Source organism: Xenia sp. Carnegie-2017, unplaced genomic scaffold (genome assembly GCF_021976095.1).
Source record: "Xenia sp. Carnegie-2017 unplaced genomic scaffold, XeniaSp_v1 HiC_scaffold_42, whole genome shotgun sequence".
NCBI classification, from domain to species: domain Eukaryota; kingdom Metazoa; phylum Cnidaria; class Anthozoa; order Malacalcyonacea; family Xeniidae; genus Xenia; species Xenia sp. Carnegie-2017.
Window position 1 is genome coordinate 796,681 of NW_025813507.1, and position 22,235 is coordinate 818,915.

The following is a 22,235-nucleotide window of genomic DNA, read 5'->3' on the forward strand; positions in this document are numbered from 1 at the left end:
GTGAAACGGCCACTGGGTGGTGGACGGACGGTTGAGTCGATCCTAGAGATAGAAATTCCGTTACAAAGCGTCCCATTTGTGGACCGCCTATCGAAAGAAAGGAATCGGGTTAATATTCCCGAACCAGAACAGGGATACTGCCACCTAGTGGCACAAGCGTAACACAACCGAACTCGAGACGTCGGCGAGAGCCGGAAGAGTTCTCTTTTCTTTAACGGACAACGTTACCCAAATCGGTTTAGCCGGAGATAGGGTTTCACGTCCGGTAAACCCCACTTCTTGTGGGGTCCGGTGCCTTTGACGGCCCTTGAAAATCGGGAGTGGTTCATTTTCTTGTCTGGTCGTACTCATAACCGCAGCAGGTCTCCAGGTGAGCAGCCTCTAGTTGATAGAGACAATGGAAGGGAAGTCGGCAAAATAGATCCGTAACTTCGGGAAAAGGATTGGCTCTAAGGGTTGGGTCTGTCGGGCTGGGACTTGAAGCGTGAGGACTCGGCGTGGGCTGACGGAATGCGTGGCTTGCTGCGTGTCTAAGTCGGACTGCGAAGGGACTTCGCGTGGATTATCTCGCTGTGACCGTCAGGTCGATTCGGCAAACAATTAACAACCAACTTAGAACTGGAACGGACAAGGGAATCCGACTGTTTAATTAAAACAAAGCATTGCGATGGCTAGTGATTGGTGTTGACGCAATGTGATTTCTGCCAGTGCTCTGAATGTCAAGTGAAGTAATTCATCCAAGCGCGGTAAACGGCGGGGTAACTATGACTCTCTTAAGGTAGCAAATGCCTCGTCATCTAATTAGTGACGCGTGAATGGATTAACAGATTCCCACTGTCCTATCTACTATCTAAAACCACAGCCAAGGAACGGGCAGGCAACAGCGGAAAGAAGACCCTGTTGAGCTTGACTCTAGTCTGACTCTGTGAAGAACATGGAGGTGTAGAATAAGTGGGAGGAGCAATCCGTCGGTGAAATACCACTACTCTTATCGTTTTTACTTATTCGGTGAAGCGGAGCTGGACATCAAGTCCACTTTTGGAATTAAGATCGCTCTTCTGCCGGTCGATCCGAGCCGAACACTGTCAGGTTGGGAGTTTGGCTGGGGCGGCACGACTGTCAAATGATTGCAGGTGTCCTAAGGTGAGCTCAATGAGAACGGAAATCTCATGTAGAATAAAGGGTAAAAGCTCACTTGATTTTGATTTTCAGTATGAATACAAACTGTGAAAGCATGGCCTATCGATCCCTTAGTCTTTATGAGTTTTAAGCTAGGGGTGTCAGAAAAGTTACCACAGGGATAACTGGCTTGTAGCGTAAGCGTTCATAGCGACGTTGCTTTTGATCCTTCGATGTCGGCTCTTCCTATCATTGCGAAGCAGAATTCGCCAAGCGTCGGATTGTTCACCGCCAATAGGGAACGTGAGCTGGGTTTAGACCGTCGTGAGACAGGTTAGTTTTACCCTACTGTTGAAGTGTTGTTGCAATAGTAATTCTGCTCAGTACGAGGAGGAACGCAGATTCCAGACAATGGTGGGCTCATGTACGCCTGAAAAGACAATGGTGCGAAGCTACCATCTTGTTCCGGATTATGATTGAACGCCCTCTAAATCCAGATCCGTGCTAGAACCTGGCAATTCCTTTCTCTGGACGACTTAAGCGAACCCAGAATAGAGATGCTTGTCATCTCCGTCTGAATGTGCCTACAGTGCGGACTATGCGCAAAGCACTGCATTGATCAAAATCTGAATGTTTCAGAGCTAAAATCCTTTGCAGACGACTTAAAATAAGAACGGGGTATTGTAGCAGTAGAGTAGCCTTGTGCTACGATCTGCTGGTCGCCTTGTTTAAGATTTGTTACTTTTTAATTGTTTAACATCCTTGTTTGCATGTTGGGAGGAATGGTTGGCCTTTGTAATAACATAGGTGAGGTCTTGTGTTGTTTACATACTAAGTCCTCAAAGTGTTGGGGAAAGGGAACTGTGTTATCTTCCAAGTATAAGGTGGCCATGATAGCACCTGCTGAAAAATGAAGTGTTATCTAGTTGTTACAAATCAACATGCCCTTTGTAACCAGGACACATGTTTGACCATGATAAAATCTTCAAAATAAATCACATTATTATGTGTATGACATGTGTAAACATACATGACATGGTTATACATTGTATGGACTGTATTGTACAGTCAGCAGAGTGCTCAAATCTAAAAGACAAGCTTTTCCATAATGCAAAATGGTAAACGCCATAATATGAGAGCCTGTACACATAGCAAGAGTGCTCAAATTGCACATGCACAGTGTGATGATATGTACATCGGCGTTGTGTTAAACAGTGATAGACCCTTCTCATCAGAATGATGTTTGAGTGCTATTTCTGCATTCTGAATGATTTATGCAACCAGCTAACATCCTTAGCTGATCCACTGACATTACGTTTAAAACTCGTAATTTTAGTTTTTTATGTTAGAAAAAATCTATATGTCATGGCCAATCACAAAGACACCTCTAAGAGGAGAAAATTGAGTTACGGTGACCATAAGAAGGCCTCTCTGAGAGGGGAAAAATAAGTCACGGTGAACATCCGAAGGCCTCTCTGAGAGGGAGAATTGAGTCACGTTGACCATCAGAAGGCCTCTCTGAGGGAGAAATAAGTCACGGTGAACATCAGAAGGCCTCTCTGAGAGGGAAAAGTGAGTCACGGTGACCATCAGAAGGCCTCTGAGAGGGAGAAATGAGTCACGGAGACCATCAGAAGGCCTCTGTGAGAGGAAAAGTGAGTCACAGAGACCATCAGAAGGCCTCTGAGACGGGAAAATGAGTCACGGTGACCATCACAAGGCCTCTCTGAGAGGGGAAAATAAGTCACGGTGAACATCCGAAGGCCTCTCTGAGAGGGAGAATTGAGTCACGTTGACCATCAGAAGGCCTCTGAGAGGGAGAAATGAGTCACGGAGACCATCAGAAGGCCTCTGTGAGAGGGAAAGTGAGTCACAGAGACCATTAGAAGGCCTCTGAGACGGGAAAATGAGTAACGGTGACCATCACAAGGCCTCTCTGAGAGGGAATAACAAGTCACGGTGAACATCAGAAGGCCTCTGAGAGGGAAAAGTGAGTCACGGTGACCATCACAAGGCCTCTCTGAGAGGGAGAAATAAGTCACGGTGAACATCAGAAGGCCTCTGAGAGGGAAAAGAGTCACGGTGACCATCAGAAGGCCTCTGAGAGGGAGAAATGAGTCACGGAGACCATCAGAAGGCCTCTGTGAGAGGGGAAAGTGAGTCACAGAGACCATCAGAAGGCCTCTGAGACGGGGAAATGAGTCACGGTGACCATCACAAGGCCTCTGAGAGGGAAAATAAGTCACGGTGAACATCAGAAGGCCTCTGAGAGGGAAAAGTGAGTCACGGTGACCATCAGAAGGCCTCTCTGAGAGGGAGAAATGAGTCACGGAGACCATCAGAAGGCCTCTGTGAGAGGAAAAGTGAGTCACAGAGACCATCAGAAGGCCTCTGAGACGGGAAAATGAGTCACGGTGACCATCACAAGGCCTCTCTGAGAGGGAATAACAAGTCACGGTGAACATCAGAAGGCCTCTCTGAGAGGGGAAAAGTGAGTCACGGTGACCATCACAAGGCCTCTCTGAGAGGGAGAAATAAGTCACGGTGAACATCAGAAGGCCTCTCTGAGAGGGAAAAGTGAGTCACGGTGACCATCAGAAGGCCTCAAGAGGGAGAAATGAGTCACGGAGACCATCAATGTAAGGTAAAGTGTGAAAGTGATTGTAATCCAAGAGAATGTGCTATCAACTTTTTTTGAGAGGGAAATATAAAGAAATGTGAAAATGTAAATAATTTCAAAAGACATTAGAAGTTTTTCTTAGTTCACATATCAAAACAAAGCCCTTAGCAGATCAATGTAATGGTATATGTTGTTTGAAACTTGTAGAGGAAAAGTGAGTCAGAAAAAGTAAGGCCTTGTAATTGTAGCTAAATTTGAAAATATAAGCCTCTTTGATATCGTGGAAAGATATTTTCTACAATTCACATATCAAAAGAAAGCTCATAATAATCAATGTAATGGTAACCATTTGAAGTTCAAATTGAGTGTAACCATAAAGAGATATGTGCTAGTTTAACTTGTATTCATAATATAAAAGAAATGTGAAAATGTAAATAATTTTTAAAAGACTTATTACAAGTTTTTCTTATAATTCACATATCAAAACAAAGCCTTTGTTGAGTCATGCTCATAAACCACAAAACATGTTAAGGAAATAGTATGTGCTGTTTATTAATGTATCCGTTCACACAGAGCCAAGGAACAGTTATTGACGTTAGTTAAATTTCCTATATACCATATATAGCGTAAACAGAGGAACTATGGCCAATAACAAAATTTGTTGTTTGCAATAAATAGTATAAATGCTGCTCTGTAAAATAATAAAAATCAGTTGATCATTAAGTTCACTCGTGGTTGTTACTCAAAGTATAGACTATACTAAGAAAGAGATATGGCGAGTAACACGAACTCAACACCCTTAGACAGATCAATGTAATGGTATATGTTTTTGAAATTTGGTTGTAATGAAAAAGTGATATCAGAAAAAGTAACTTCAAGTTTTGGTGTAATTGTAGCTAAAATTTGAAAATATAAATAATTTTTTATATAGTGTTTTTTAAAGATATTTTCTACAATTCACATATCAAAAGAAAGCTCATAACCTAATCAATGTAATGGTACCATTTGTGTTCAAATTGATTGTAATCATAAAGAGATATGTGCTAGTTTAACTTGTATTTTTTGTGCATAATATAAAGAAATGTGAAAATGTAAATAATTTTTAAAAGACTTATTACAAGTTTTTCTTATAATTCACATATCAAAACAAAGCCCTTAGACAGATCAATGTAATGGTATATGTTGTTTGAAATTTGGTTGTAATGAAAAGTGATATCAGAAAAAGTAACTTCAAGTTTTGGTGTAATTGTAGCTAAAATTTGAAAATATAAATAATTTTATATCGTGTTTTTAAAGATATTTTCTACAATTCACATATCAAAAGAAAGCTCATAACCTAATCAATGTAATGGTACCATTTGTGTTCAAATTGATTGTAATCATAAAGAGATATGTGCTAGTTTAACTTGTATTTTTGCATAATATAAAGAAATGTGAAAATGTAAATTTTTTAAAAGACTTATTACAAGTTTTTCTTATAATTCACATATCAAAACAAAGCCTTAGACAGATCAATGTAATGGTATATGTTGTTTGAAATTTGGTTGTAATGAAAAAGTGATATCAGAAAAAGTAACTTCAAGTTTTGGTGTAATTGTAGCTAAAATTTGAAATTATAAATAATTTTTATATAGTGTTTTTAAAGATATTTTCTACAATTCACATATCAAAAGAAAGCTCATAACCTAATCAATGTAATGGTACCATTTGTGTTCAAATTGATTGTAATCATAAAGAGATATGTGCTAGTTTAACTTGTATTTTTGTGCATAATATAAAGAAATGTGAAAATGTAAATAATTTTTTAAAAGACTTATTACAAGTTTTTCTTATAATTCACATATCAAAACAAAGCCCTTAGACAGATCAATGTAATGGTATATGTTGTTTGAAATTTGGTTGTAATGAAAAAGTGATATCAGAAAAAGTAACTTCAAGTTTTGGTGTAATTGTAGCTAAAATTTGAAAATATAAATAATTTTTATATTGTGTTTTTAAAGATATTTTCTACAATTCACATATCAAAGAAAGCTCATAACCTAATCAATGTAATGGTACCATTTGTGTTCAAATTGATTGTAATCATAAAGAGATATGTGCTAGTTTAACTTGTATTTTTTGCATAATATAAAGAAATGTGAAAATGTAAATAATTTTTTAAAAGACTTATTACAAGTTTTTCTTATAATTCACATATCAAAACAAAGCCCTTAGACAGATCAATGTAATGGTATATGTTGTTTGAAATTTGGTTGTAATGAAAAGTGATATCAGAAAAAGTAACTTCAAGTTTTGGTGTAATTGTAGCTAAAATTTGAAAATATAAATAATTTTTATATAGTGTTTTTAAAGATATTTTCTACAATTCATATCAAAGAAAGCTCATAACCTAAACAATGTAATGGTACCATTTGTGTTCAAATTGATTGTAATCATAAAGAGATATGTGCTAGTTTAACTTGTATTTTTCGCATAATATAAAGAAATGTGAAAATGTAAATAATTTTTAAAGACTTATTACAAGTTTTCTTCTAATTCACATATCAAAACAAAGCTCTTAGACAGATCAATGTAATGGTATATGTTGTTTGAAATTTGGTTGTAATGAAAAGTGATATCAGAAAAAGTAACTTCAAGTTTTGGTGTAATTGTAGCTAAAATTTGAAATTATAAATAATTTTTTATATAGTGTTTTTTAAAGATATTTTCTACACTTCACATATCAAAAGAAAGCTCATAACCTAATCAATGTAATGGTACCATTTGTGTTCAAATTGATTGTAATCATAAAGAGATATGTGCTAGTTTAACTTGTATTTTTGTGCATAATATAAAGAAATGTGAAAATGTAAATAATTTTTAAAAGACTTATTACAAGTTTTTCTTATAATTCACATATCAAAACAAAGCCCTTAGACAGATCAATGTAATGGTATATGTTGTTTGAAATTTGGTTGTAATGAAAAAGTGATATCAGAAAAAGTAACTTCAAGTTTTGGTGTAATTGTAGCTAAAATTTGAAAATATAAATAATTTTTATATCGTGTTTTTAAAGATATTTTCTACAATTCACATATCAAAAGAAAGCTCATAACCTAATCAATGTAATGGTACCATTTGTGTTCAAATTGATTGTAATCATAAAGAGATATGTGCTAGTTTAACTTGTATTTTTGCATAATATAAAGAAATGTGAAAATGTAAATAATTTTTTAAAAGACTTATTACAAGTTTTTCTTATAATTCACATATCAAAACAAAGCCTTTGTTGAGTCATGCTCATAAACCACAAAACATGTTAAGGAAATAGTATGTGCGTAGTTTAGTTTATTAATGTATCCGTTCCCACACGGCTAAGAGCCAAGGAACAGTTATTGACGTTAGTTAAATTTCCTTATATACCATATATAGCGTAAACAGAGGAACTACTCCGGCCAATAACAATATTTGTTGTTTGCAATAAATAGTATAAATGCTGCTCTGTAAAATAATAAAAATCAGTTCGATCATTAAGTTCACTCGTGGTGTTACTCAAAGTATAGAGTATACTAAGAAAGAGATATGGCGAGTAACACGAACTCAACACCCTTAGACAGATCAATGTAATGGTATATGTTTTTGAAATTTGGTTGTAATGAAAAAGTGATATCAGAAAAGTAACTTCAAGTTTTGGTGTAATTGTAGCTAAAATTTGAAAATATAAATAATTTTTATATAGTGTTTTTAAAGATATTTTCTACAATTCACATATCAAAAGAAAGCTCATAACCTAATCAATGTAATGGTACCATTTGTGTTCAAATTGATTGTAATCATAAAGAGATATGTGCTAGTTTAACTTGTATTTTGTGCATAATATAAAGAAATGTGAAAATGTAAATAATTTTTAAAAGACTTATTACAAGTTTTTCTTATAATTCACATATCAAAACAAAGCCCTTAGACAGATCAATGTAATGGTATATGTTGTTTGAAATTTGGTTGTAATGAAAAAGTGATATCAGAAAAAGTAACTTCAAGTTTTGGTGTAATTGTAGCTAAAATTTGAAAATATAAATAATTTTTATATCGTGTTTTTAAAGATATTTTCTACAATTCACATATCAAAAGAAAGCTCATAACCTAATCAATGTAATGGTACCATTTGTGTTCAAATTGATTGTAATCATAAAGAGATATGTGCTAGTTTAACTTGTATTTTTTGCGCATAATATAAAGAAATGTGAAAATGTAAATAATTTTTTTAAAAGACTTATTACAACTTTTTTCTTATAATTCACATATCAAAACAAAGCCTTTTGTTGAGTCATGCTCATAAACCACAAAAACATGTTAAGGAAATAGTATGTGCGTAGTTTAGTTTATTAATGTATCCGTTCCCACACGGCTAAGAGCCAAGGAACAGTTATTGACGTTAGTTAAATTTCCTTATATACCATATATAGCGTAAACAGAGGAACTACTCCGGCCAATAACAAAATTTGTTGTTTGCAATAAATAGTATAAATGCTGCTCTGTAAAATAATAAAAATCAGTTCGATCATTAAGTTCACTCGTGGTTGTTACTCAAAGTATAGACTATACTAAGAAAGAGATATGGCGAGTAACACGAACTCAACACCCTTAGACAGATCAATGTAATGGTATATGTTTTTGAAATTTGGTTGTAATGAAAAAGTGATATCAGAAAAAGTAACTTCAAGTTTTGGTGTAATTGTAGCTAAAATTTGAAAATATAAATAATTTTTTATACAGTGTTTTTTAAAGATATTTTCTACAATTCACATATCAAAAGAAAGCTCATAACCTAATCAATGTAATGGTACCATTTGTGTTCAAATTGATTGTAATCATAAAGAGATATGTGCTAGTTTAACTTGTATTTTTTGGGCATAATATAAAGAACTGTGAAAATGTAAATAATTTTTTAAAAGACTTATTACAAGTTTTTCTTATAATTCACATATCAAAACAAAGCCCTTAGACAGATCAATGTAATGGTATATGTTGTTTGAAATTTGGTTGTAATGAAAAAGTGATATCAGAAAAAGTAACTTCAAGTTTTGGTGTAATTGTAGCTAAAATTTGAAAATATAAATAATTTTTATATAGTGTTTTTAAAGATATTTTCTACAATTCACATATCAAAAGAAAGCTCATAACCTAATCAATGTAATGGTACCATTTGTGTTCAAATTGATTGTAATCATAAAGAGATATGTGCTAGTTTAACTTGTATTTTTGCATAATATAAAGAAATGTGAAAATGTAAATAATTTTTAAAAGACTTATTACAAGTTTTTCTTATAATTCACATATCAAAACAAAGCTCTTAGACAGATCAATGTAATGGTATATGTTGTTTGAAATTTGGTTGTAATGAAAAGTGATATCAGAAAAAGTAACTTCAAGTTTTGGTGTAATTGTAGCTAAAATTTGAAATTATAAATAATTTTTTATATAGTGTTTTTTAAAGATATTTTCTACACTTCACATATCAAAAGAAAGCTCATAACCTAATCAATGTAATGGTACCATTTGTGTTCAAATTGATTGTAATCATAAAGAGATATGTGCTAGTTTAACTTGTATTTTGTGCATAATATAAAGAAATGTGAAAATGTAAATAATTTTTAAAAGACTTATTACAAGTTTTTCTTATAATTCACATATCAAAACAAAGCCCTTAGACAGATCAATGTAATGGTATATGTTGTTTGAAATTTGGTTGTAATGAAAAAGTGATATCAGAAAAAGTAACTTCAAGTTTTGGTGTAATTGTAGCTAAAATTTGAAAATATAAATAATTTTTATATCGTGTTTTTAAAGATATTTTCTACAATTCACATATCAAAAGAAAGCTCATAACCTAATCAATGTAATGGTACCATTTGTGTTCAAATTGATTGTAATCATAAAGAGATATGTGCTAGTTTAACTTGTATTTTTGCATAATATAAAGAAATGTGAAAATGTAAATAATTTTTTAAAAGACTTATTACAAGTTTTTCTTATAATTCACATATCAAAACAAAGCCTTTTGTTGAGTCATGCTCATAAACCACAAAAACATGTTAAGGAAATAGTATGTGCTTAGTTTAGTTTATTAATGTATCCGTTCCCACACGGCTAAGAGCCAAGGAACAGTTATTGACGTTAGTTAAATTTCCTTATATACCATATATATAAACAGAGGAACTACTCCGGCCAATAACAAAATTTGTTGTTTGCAATAAATAGTATAAATGCTGCTCTGTAAAATAATAAAAATCAGTTCGATCATTAAGTTCACTCGTGGTTGTTACTCAAAGTATAGACTATACTAAGAAAGAGATATGGCGAGTAACACGAACTCAACACCCTTAGACAGATCAATGTAATGGTATATGTTTTGAAATTTGGTTGTAATGAAAAGTGATATCAGAAAAGTAACTTCAAGTTTTGGTGTAATTGTAGCTAAAATTTGAAAATATAAATAATTTTTATATAGTGTTTTTAAAGATATTTTCTACAATTCACATATCAAAAGAAAGCTCATAACCTAATCAATGTAATGGTACCATTTGTGTTCAAATTGATTGTAATCATAAAGAGATATGTGCTAGTTTAACTTGTATTTTGATAATATAAAGAAATGTGAAAATGTAAATAATTTTTTAAAAGACTTATTACAAGTTTTTCTTATAATTCACATATCAAAACAAAGCCCTTAGACAGATCAATGTAATGGTATATGTTGTTTGAAATTTGGTTGTAATGAAAAAGTGATATCAGAAAAAGTAACTTCAAGTTTTGGTGTAATTGTAGCTAAAATTTGAAATTATAAATAATTTTTATATAGTGTTTTTAAAGATATTTTCTACAATTCACATATCAAAAGAAAGCTCATAACCTAATCAATGTAATGGTACCATTTGTGTTCAAATTGATTGTAATCATAAAGAGATATGTGCTAGTTTAACTTGTATTTTTGTGCATAATATAAAGAAATGTGAAAATGTAAATAATTTTTTAAAAGACTTATTACAAGTTTTTCTTATAATTCACATATCAAAACAAAGCCCTTAGACAGATCAATGTAATGGTATATGTTGTTTGAAATTTGGTTGTAATGAAAAAGTGATATCAGAAAAAGTAACTTCAAGTTTTGGTGTAATTGTAGCTAAAATTTGAAAATATAAATAATTTTTATATAGTGTTTTTAAAGATATTTTCTACAATTCACATATCAAAAGAAAGCTCATAACCTAATCAATGTAATGGTACCATTTGTGTTCAAATTGATTGTAATCATAAAGAGATATGTGCTAGTTTAACTTGTATTTTTGCATAATATAAAGAAATGTGAAAATGTAAATAATTTTTTAAAAGACTTATTACAAGTTTTTCTTATAATTCACATATCAAAACAAAGCCCTTAGACAGATCAATGTAATGGTATATGTTGTTTGAAATTTGGTTGTAATGAAAAGTGATATCAGAAAAAGTAACTTCAAGTTTTGGTGTAATTGTAGCTAAAATTTGAAAATATAAATAATTTTTATATCGTGTTTTTAAAGATATTTTCTACAATTCACATATCAAAAGAAAGCTCATAACCTAATCAATGTAATGGTACCATTTGTGTTCAAATTGATTGTAATCATAAAGAGATATGTGCTAGTTTAACTTGTATTTTCATAATATAAAGAAATGTGAAAATGTAAATAATTTTTAAAAGACTTATTACAAGTTTTTCTTATAATTCACATATCAAAACAAAGCCCTTAGACAGATCAATGTAATGGTATATGTTGTTTGAAATTTGGTTGTAATGAAAAAGTGATATCAGAAAAAGTAACTTCAAGTTTTGGTGTAATTGTAGCTAAAATTTGAAAATATAAATAATTTTTATATAGTGTTTTTAAAGATATTTTCTACAATTCACATATCAAAAGAAAGCTCATAACCTAATCAATGTAATGGTACCATTTGTGTTCAAATTGATTGTAATCATAAAGAGATATGTGCTAGTTTAACTTGTATTTTTTGGGCATAATATAAAGAACTGTGAAAATGTAAATAATTTTTTTAAAAGACTTATTACAAGTTTTTCTTATAATTCACATATCAAAACAAAGCCCTTAGACAGATCAATGTAATGGTATATGTTGTTTGAAATTTGGTTGTAATGAAAAGTGATATCAGAAAAAGTAACTTCAAGTTTTGGTGTAATTGTAGCTAAAATTTGAAATTATAAATAATTTTTTATATAGTGTTTTTTAAAGATATTTTCTACACTTCACATATCAAAAGAAAGCTCATAACCTAATCAATGTAATGGTACCATTTGTGTTCAAATTGATTGTAATCATAAAGAGATATGTGCTAGTTTAACTTGTATTTTTTGCGCATAATATAAAGAAATGTGAAAATGTAAATAATTTTTTTAAAAGACTTATTACAAGTTTTTCTTCTAATTCACATATCAAAACAAAGCTCTTAGACAGATCAATGTAATGGTATATGTTGTTTGAAATTTGGTTGTAATGAAAAAGTGATATCAGAAAAAGTAACTTCAAGTTTTGGTGTAATTGTAGCTAAAATTTGAAATTATAAATAATTTTTTATATAGTGTTTTTTAAAGATATTTTCTACACTTCACATATCAAAAGAAAGCTCATAACCTAATCAATGTAATGGTACCATTTGTGTTCAAATTGATTGTAATCATAAAGAGATATGTGCTAGTTTAACTTGTATTTTTTGTGCATAATATAAAGAAATGTGAAAATGTAAATAATTTTTTAAAAGACTTATTACAAGTTTTTCTTATAATTCACATATCAAAACAAAGCCCTTAGACAGATCAATGTAATGGTATATGTTGTTTGAAATTTGGTTGTAATGAAAAAGTGATATCAGAAAAAGTAACTTCAAGTTTTGGTGTAATTGTAGCTAAAATTTTAAAATATAAATAATTTTTATATCGTGTTTTTAAAGATATTTTCTACAATTCACATATCAAAAGAAAGCTCATAACCTAATCAATGTAATGGTACCATTTGTGTTCAAATTGATTGTAATCATAAAGAGATATGTGCTAGTTTAACTTGTATTTTTGCATAATATAAAGAAATGTGAAAATGTAAATAATTTTTTAAAGACTTATTACAAGTGTTGAAGTCATGATGGTGGTAGCGAATAAATTAGACTATTTAGGTAATATAATTCTAGTTTGATATAAGTTCACCATTCCGTTACATGTGCTCGACCCGACTGACTCGACTCAATATATAATAGCATGCAGTAAAAATTAACATAGGAATGTTCACGTGTCTATAAGGAAATATCAATTTACAATGTTTAACTTAACACCCCCACTTAAACATTAGTTTCTTTAGCTACAAATAAATGTATTACATTGGTAAACAAAGCATAATCTAAAATTATTTACAAGATCTGTTACCAAAAACAGTAGACATAAAAGTTTTTAATTTTTGTGCAGATATTGGTTTAGTGAACATATCTGATATATTATCACTTGACATAACATATTTTACATTTATTAGACCCTTTTGTATTTCTTGCCTAATAAAATGATAGCGAATATCAATATGTTTGGACCGTTGATGTTGCACAGGGTTTTTGGCTAGAGCTATCGCACCTTGATTGTCACAAAACAAACTAACAGGATTTGAGGATTCTATTGGAAAGTCTTTTAAAAGTTGCAAGAGAAATTTCGCCTCTTGAATAGCAGAACTTAATGACATGTATTCTGCCTCACATGTGGATAAAGCAACAGTAGGCTGTTTTCTACTTTTCCATGAAATCAAGGGACCAGTTTTATTTAGTTGGAAACCATATCCCGTTATACTTCGTCTATCCTCTGAGGAACCCCAATCAGCATCACAATAACCCATTAGAGACAGAGGCTGTTGAGATTTTCTGAAGACAAGCCCTTTTTCTGACGTACCTTTTAAGTAACGTAAAACATGCTTTGCAGTGTTCATGTCAGATGCTGTAGGAGCAGACAGATGCTGAGACAGCTTAGTCACACTATAGCATAAATCAGGTCTAGTTGATGTCATTACATACACTAAACTTCCTACTATTTCTCTGTAGAGCTTGTTATTTACTAGTGGTGATTCTTCAGATTTCATTTTATTAGAACTCATCTCACATGGTGAAGATCTAGGTTTACAATTTTGCATGTTAAACTTAGCTAGAATCTTCTCGATATACTTTGATTGACTCATTATTATCTCATTTTTCTCACAGGTAAATTCTATACCTAGAAACCAAGAGAGGACGCCCAGGTCTTTCATTTTAAAACGACTACTAAGTTTCTGCTTTACCTCTGCTAAGCACTCTGCACTACTTGATGCTATTATTATGTCATCTACCCAAATGATTAGAATTGTCACTGAAGTATCAGTTACCTTGACATATACACAATTATCAGACTCAGATCGACTAAAACCTTCACTTTTTAGGTAAGAGTCCAGTAAATTGTTCCAATTACGACCACTCTGTTTTAATCCATAGAGAGATTTCTTAAGTTTAAGCACAAGATTTTCTCCATTATTTCCCTTTTTAACAAAACCGTCAGGTTGTTCAACATAAATATCACAATCTATGGGGGCATTAAGGAATGCAGTTGTAACGTCCATTTGGTGTACAGTTAGATTATATTGTACAGCTAATTGCATTAATATCCTTACTGATGTCATTCTGGCCGTTGGTGAGAAAGTTTCATGATAATCAACATGTGGGATTTGGGAATACCTCTTTGCTACGTAACGAGCTTTAAATCTTTCTTCCCCATTTGGAGCAGTTTTTATGGCATACACCCATTTTCCCCCCACAGAATTCTTATTCTCTGGCAAAATTGCTGGTTCAAATGTCTCATTTTCTTTTAAAGCTTTGATTTCCTCTTCCATGGCCTGTTGCCATTTCTTAGAGTCATTAGAAGCCATTGCTTCTTCATAAGACTTAGGAGCATCTACAGCTCTATAGCAGTAGTCAATAGTGAAATTTACATTGTTTTCCTCAATCTCACTTCCATCAACATATTGCTCTAAATATCTAGGTTTTGTATGCTCACGTCTTGGATATCTATTTACGTGTGGTTGTTCAGTGGATGTGTTTAGCTCATTTTCGTTTACTTCAACTGGAGGATTTTCATTAACTATATTGTATTCAGTTGTGCTTGCAGGCATACTCACAAGTACTGGTTCATCAATCATTACTTCAGTCTTTGGTACATCACTTTCAACATTAAATTTGTCGGAAAATCTTACATTTCGGCTACGCTTAATAGCTTGAGTGCTTGGAAAATAAATGAGATAGGCTGGACTTCCCTTATCATAGCCTACAAATACACCTTGTTCCGCTTTTGCATCTAACTTTTTTTTTCTTGTTTGTATGCATAGCAAATAGTGCCAAAAATATGCATGTTTTGAATATTTGGCTTGTGTCTAGTAAAGGCTTCAAACGGAGTTTTCTTAATCCTACGATTGAAACAACGGTTCCTTATGTACGCTGCGGTCATAACAGCATAAACCCAAAATGTTTTTTGTAATTTGGATTGTAAAAGCATGCATCTGGCCATGTCAAACAGTGACCTCCAATTTCGTTCTACAGTCCCATTTTGATGGGGTGAATAGGGGGCTGATTTTTCATGTTTAATACTATGTTTGACCAAAAGATTCTGAAATTCTTGTGAAGTGAATTCTGTTCCGTTGTCGCTCCTAATGCGTTTTACCTTGCCATATGGAGTAATATCAGCTAAAAATTTTTCAGTTGCCTTAATAGTGTCAGACTTATTCACTAGAAAATATATCATAGTTAGTCCCGAATAATCATCTACAAAAGCTAGTGCATATCGATAATCATTTCTGGCTACAGGATCTATTGGACCTGCTAAATCACAATGGACTAGTTCTAGAATTGCATTTGCACGCCTATCCGGTTTTCTACTTCTGCTCTGAGTCATTTTTCCTTCTACACAAGTTTCACAGTCAAATTCTTCCTTCTTGTCTATTTTCATGCCATCAACCACATTTTCTAAAGCAATAATATCATTTAGGTTGCAGTGCCCTAAGATGTCATGCCATTCCTTTAAAGATTTTGTTTTGCCATTTTGCTTAGCCATGCTAGATGAGATTACACTATTCAAATAATATAACTTTCCTTTTCTCTCAATTGGAAATTCTTTCCCATTTGGGCTAACTAATTTAGCACAATCTGGCGAGAAAGTAACAGTGGCACCTTTACTAACTGCAGCATGTACAGAGAGAATGTCTTGTTTATAGGATGGGACATACAAAGCATCCTTAAGAAGAGCCTTATGCATTACACCATCATTATCACTAATTTCAATCTCCGCATCGCCCCTTCTTTGTGCAACCTTATTTGACCTTTTTCCATCTGCTAACTCAATGAAATGCCTTTCAGGAATGAAATTTGTGTCGAACCTAATAAATTTGCTCATGTCATGAACTATGTGTGTAGTTGCCCCACAGTCTACAAGTACATGGTTAACATAGTCAGCGCTCGTTATATCCACGTTGACATTGAATGCATATGAATGACCTTCATGGATGTCATTGTTACTAACATAATTATCTCTTACTGATTTAGTAGCATCGTTCTTATTCCTCGTTTTCTTCTTGTTCTTGCGACATTTTTCTGTGTTGTGGGAGCTGTTCTTGCACAAATCACACCAACGATTATTTGACTGACATTCTGATATTTTATGTCCTGGTTTTCCGCATCCGTAACAAACGATTTTTCCTTTGCCGTGTCTGTTGCTCGTGGGTTTACCGAGAACTTCCATCACACTGTCCTCCTTTTGGTTATTTTCATCTGAGAGCTTCAGTGTTTCTTCGAAACCTCTCAGCGCGACTTTGAATTCGCTAAACGTTTGTTCCTTGTCTTTCTGTGTCACAACCGTCGAGAACGTTTTATATTTTTCAGAAGGCAATCCTTTGATAATCATGGCAATCAGCAAGCTATCGCTTATCGTTTCACCAGCAGATTTGAGAGACGTTGATGCCGTTTCTGCTCGCAGCATATAATCCGTAACTGTTTCATCACTTGACTTCTTTAGCGAGGTTAATTCTGTATATAACGTTATCACACGTGGTTTGCCTTTCGAAAGATAGTGCTCGCGTAAGATGGCCAAAGCTTTCCTTCCATCGTTAGCGGCGTCACGAATGATGAGAGATAAACTTCTATCGTCTAATAGTTGTATCAGTTCAGCATAGGCATCGGCATTTTCACAGCGTCTTCTTCTCTTTGTGTTGGTCCAGCGTCGGCAGGCAATGATGACAGGATTGTTTTACTCAGCTTCTTGAGTCTTAAATACCCAAGGAATTTTATTTCCCATAACTCATACTTTCTCTCGTCACCATCGAAAATTAGGCGGCTGTTGCTGGGCCCATAACCTGTTGAAGTCATGATGGTGGTAGCGAATAAATTAGACTATTTAGGTAATATAATTCTAGTTTGATATAAGTTCACCATTCTGTTACATGTGCTCGACCCGACTGACTCGACTCAATATATAATAGCATGCAGTAAAATTAACATAGGAATGTTCACGTGTCTATAAGGAAATATCAATTTACAATGTTTAACTTAACAACAAGTTTTTTCTTATAATTCACATATCAAAACAAAGCCTTTTGTTGAGTCATGCTCATAAACCACAAAAACATGTTAAGGAAATAGTATGTGCTTGGTTTAGTTTATTAATGTATCCGTTCCCACACGGCTAAGAGCCAAGGAACAGTTATTGACGTTAGTTAAATTTCCTTATATACCATATATAGCGTAAACAGAGGAACTACTCCGGCCAATAACAATATTTGTTGTTTGCAATAAATAGTATAAATGCTGCTCTGTAAAATAATAAAAATCAGTTCGATCATTAAGTTCACTCGTGGTGTTACTCAAAGTATAGAGTATACTAAGAAAGAGATATGGCGAGTAACACGAACTCAACACCCTTAGACAGATCAATGTAATGGTATATGTTTTTGAAATTTGGTTGTAATGAAAAAGTGATATCAGAAAAAGTAACTTCAAGTTTTGGTGTAATTGTAGCTAAAATTTGAAAATATAAATAATTTTTTATATAGTGTTTTTTAAAGATATTTTCTACAATTCACATATCAAAAGAAAGCTCATAACCTAATCAATGTAATGGTACCATTTGTGTTCAAATTGATTGTAATCATAAAGAGATATGTGCTAGTTTAACTTGTATTTTTTGCATAATATAAAGAAATGTGAAAATGTAAATAATTTTTCAAAAGACTTATTACAAGTTTTTCTTATAATTCACATATCAAAACAAAGCCCTTAGACAGATCAATGTAATGGTATATGTTGTTTGAAATTTGGTTGTAATGAAAAAGTGATATCAGAAAAAGTAACTTCAAGTTTTGGTGTAATTGTAGCTAAAATTTGAAAATATAAATAATTTTTATATCGTGTTTTTAAAGATATTTTCTACAATTCACATATCAAAAGAAAGCTCATAACCTAATCAATGTAATGGTACCATTTGTGTTCAAATTGATTGTAATCATAAAGAGATATGTGCTAGTTTAACTTGTATTTTTGCATAATATAAAGAAATGTGAAAATGTAAATAATTTTTAAAAGACTTATTACAACTTTTTTCTTATAATTCACACATCAAAACAAATCCTTTTGTTGAGTCATGCTCATAAACCACAAAAACATGTTAAGGAAATAGTATGTGCTTGGTTTAGTTTATTAATGTATCCGTTCCCACACGGCTAAGAGCCAAGGAACAGTTATTGACGTTAGTTAAATTTCCTTATATACCATATATAGCGTAAACAGAGGAACTACTCCGGCCAATAACAAAATTTGTTGTTTGCAATAAATAGTATAAATGCTGCTCTGTAAAATAATAAAAATCAGTTCGATCATTAAGTTCACTCGTGGTTGTTACTCAAAGTATAGACTATACTAAGAAAGAGATATGGCGAGTAACACGAACTCAACACCCTTAGACAGATCAATGTAATGGTATATGTTTTTGAAATTTGGTTGTAATGAAAAAGTGATATCAGAAAAAGTAACTTCAAGTTTTGGTGTAATTGTAGCTAAAATTTGAAAATATAAATAATTTTTTATACAGTGTTTTTTAAAGATATTTTCTACAATTCACATATCAAAAGAAAGCTCATAACCTAATCAATGTAATGGTACCATTTGTGTTCAAATTGATTGTAATCATAAAGAGATATGTGCTAGTTTAACTTGTATTTTTTGCGCATAATATAAAGAAATGTGAAAATGTAAATAATTTTTTTAAAAGACTTATTACAAGTGTTGAAGTCATGATGGTGGTAGCGAATAAATTAGACTATTTAGGTAATATAATTCTAGTTTGATATAAGTTCACCATTCCGTTACATGTGCTCGACCCGACTGACTCGACTCAATATATAATAGCATGCAGTAAAAATTAACATAGGAATGTTCACGTGTCTATAAGGAAATATCAATTTACAATGTTTAACTTAACACCCCCACTTAAACATTAGTTTCTTTAGCTACAAATAAATGTATTACATTGGTAAACAAAGCATAATCTAAAATTATTTACAAGATCTGTTACCAAAAACAGTAGACATAAAAGTTTTAATTTTGTGCAGATATTGGTTTAGTGAACATATCTGATATATTATCACTTGACATAACATATTTTACATTTATTAGACCCTTTTGTATTTCTTGCCTAATAAAATGATAGCGAATATCAATATGTTTGGACCGTTGATGTTGCACAGGGTTTTTGGCTAGAGCTATCGCACCTTGATTGTCACAAAACAAACTAACAGGATTTGAGGATTCTATTGGAAAGTCTTTTAAAAGTTGCAAGAGAAATTTCGCCTCTTGAATAGCAGAACTTAATGACATGTATTCTGCCTCACATGTGGATAAAGCAACAGTAGGCTGTTTTCTACTTTTCCATGAAATCAAGGGACCAGTTTTATTTAGTTGGAAACCATATCCCGTTATACTTCGTCTATCCTCTGAGGAACCCCAATCAGCATCACAATAACCCATTAGAGACAGAGGCTGTTGAGATTTTCTGAAGACAAGCCCTTTTTCTGACGTACCTTTTAAGTAACGTAAAACATGCTTTGCAGTGTTCATGTCAGATGCTGTAGGAGCAGACAGATGCTGAGACAGCTTAGTCACACTATAGCATAAATCAGGTCTAGTTGATGTCATTACATACACTAAACTTCCTACTATTTCTCTGTAGAGCTTGTTATTTACTAGTGGTGATTCTTCAGATTTCATTTTATTAGAACTCATCTCACATGGTGAAGATCTAGGTTTACAATTTTGCATGTTAAACTTAGCTAGAATCTTCTCGATATACTTTGATTGACTCATTATTATCTCATTTTTCTCACAGGTAAATTCTATACCTAGAAACCAAGAGAGGACGCCCAGGTCTTTCATTTTAAAACGACTACTAAGTTTCTGCTTTACCTCTGCTAAGCACTCTGCACTACTTGATGCTATTATTATGTCATCTACCCAAATGATTAGAATTGTCACTGAAGTATCAGTTACCTTGACATATACACAATTATCAGACTCAGATCGACTAAAACCTTCACTTTTTAGGTAAGAGTCCAGTAAATTGTTCCAATTACGACCACTCTGTTTTAATCCATAGAGAGATTTCTTAAGTTTAAGCACAAGATTTTCTCCATTATTTCCCTTTTTAACAAAACCGTCAGGTTGTTCAACATAAATATCACAATCTATGGGGGCATTAAGGAATGCAGTTGTAACGTCCATTTGGTGTACAGTTAGATTATATTGTACAGCTAATTGCATTAATATCCTTACTGATGTCATTCTGGCCGTTGGTGAGAAAGTTTCATGATAATCAACATGTGGGATTTGGGAATACCTCTTTGCTACGTAACGAGCTTTAAATCTTTCTTCCCCATTTGGAGCAGTTTTTATGGCATACACCCATTTTCCCCCCACAGAATTCTTATTCTCTGGCAAAATTGCTGGTTCAAATGTCTCATTTTCTTTTAAAGCTTTGATTTCCTCTTCCATGGCCTGTTGCCATTTCTTAGAGTCATTAGAAGCCATTGCTTCTTCATAAGACTTAGGAGCATCTACAGCTCTATAGCAGTAGTCAATAGTGAAATTTACATTGTTTTCCTCAATCTCACTTCCATCAACATATTGCTCTAAATATCTAGGTTTTGTATGCTCACGTCTTGGATATCTATTTACGTGTGGTTGTTCAGTGGATGTGTTTAGCTCATTTTCGTTTACTTCAACTGGAGGATTTTCATTAACTATATTGTATTCAGTTGTGCTTGCAGGCATACTCACAAGTACTGGTTCATCAATCATTACTTCAGTCTTTGGTACATCACTTTCAACATTAAATTTGTCGGAAAATCTTACATTTCGGCTACGCTTAATAGCTTGAGTGCTTGGAAAATAAATGAGATAGGCTGGACTTCCCTTATCATAGCCTACAAATACACCTTGTTCCGCTTTTGCATCTAACTTTTCTTTTCTTGTTTGTATGCATAGCAAATAGTGCCAAAAATATGCATGTTTTGAATATTTGGCTTGTGTCTAGTAAAGGCTTCAAACGGAGTTTTCTTAATCCTACGATTGAAACAACGGTTCCTTATGTACGCTGCGGTCATAACAGCATAAACCCAAAATGTTTTTTGTAATTTGGATTGTAAAAGCATGCATCTGGCCATGTCAAACAGTGACCTCCAATTTCGTTCTACAGTCCCATTTTGATGGGGTGAATAGGGGGCTGATTTTTCATGTTTAATACTATGTTTGACCAAAAGATTCTGAAATTCTTGTGAAGTGAATTCTGTTCCGTTGTCGCTCCTAATGCGTTTTACCTTGCCATATGGAGTAATATCAGCTAAAAATTTTTCAGTTGCCTTAATAGTGTCAGACTTATTCACTAGAAAATATATCATAGTTAGTCCCGAATAATCATCTACAAAAGCTAGTGCATATCGATAATCATTTCTGGCTACAGGATCTATTGGACCTGCTAAATCACAATGGACTAGTTCTAGAATTGCATTTGCACGCCTATCCGGTTTTCTACTTCTGCTCTGAGTCATTTTTCCTTCTACACAAGTTTCACAGTCAAATTCTTCCTTCTTGTCTATTTTCATGCCATCAACCACATTTTCTAAAGCAATAATATCATTTAGGTTGCAGTGCCCTAAGATGTCATGCCATTCCTTTAAAGATTTTGTTTTGCCATTTTGCTTAGCCATGCTAGATGAGATTACACTATTCAAATAATATAACTTTCCTTTTCTCTCAATTGGAAATTCTTTCCCATTTGGGCTAACTAATTTAGCACAATCTGGCGAGAAAGTAACAGTGGCACCTTTACTAACTGCAGCATGTACAGAGAGAATGTCTTGTTTATAGGATGGGA

At 32.8% G+C, this 22,235-nt stretch overlaps 1 non-coding gene across 1 annotated transcript in view; it reads left to right on the forward strand.

The window, feature by feature from the left end:
* Positions 1–1,858, forward strand: part of LOC124456165 — a 3,410-nt gene extending 1,552 nt beyond the window's left edge. Inside the window, exon 1 of the ribosomal RNA XR_006952146.1 lies at positions 1–1,858. This exon is cut by the window's left edge and continues 1,552 nt beyond it. This is a non-coding gene — a ribosomal RNA (large subunit ribosomal RNA).
* The last annotated feature ends 20,377 nt before the right edge of the window (positions 1,859–22,235 follow it).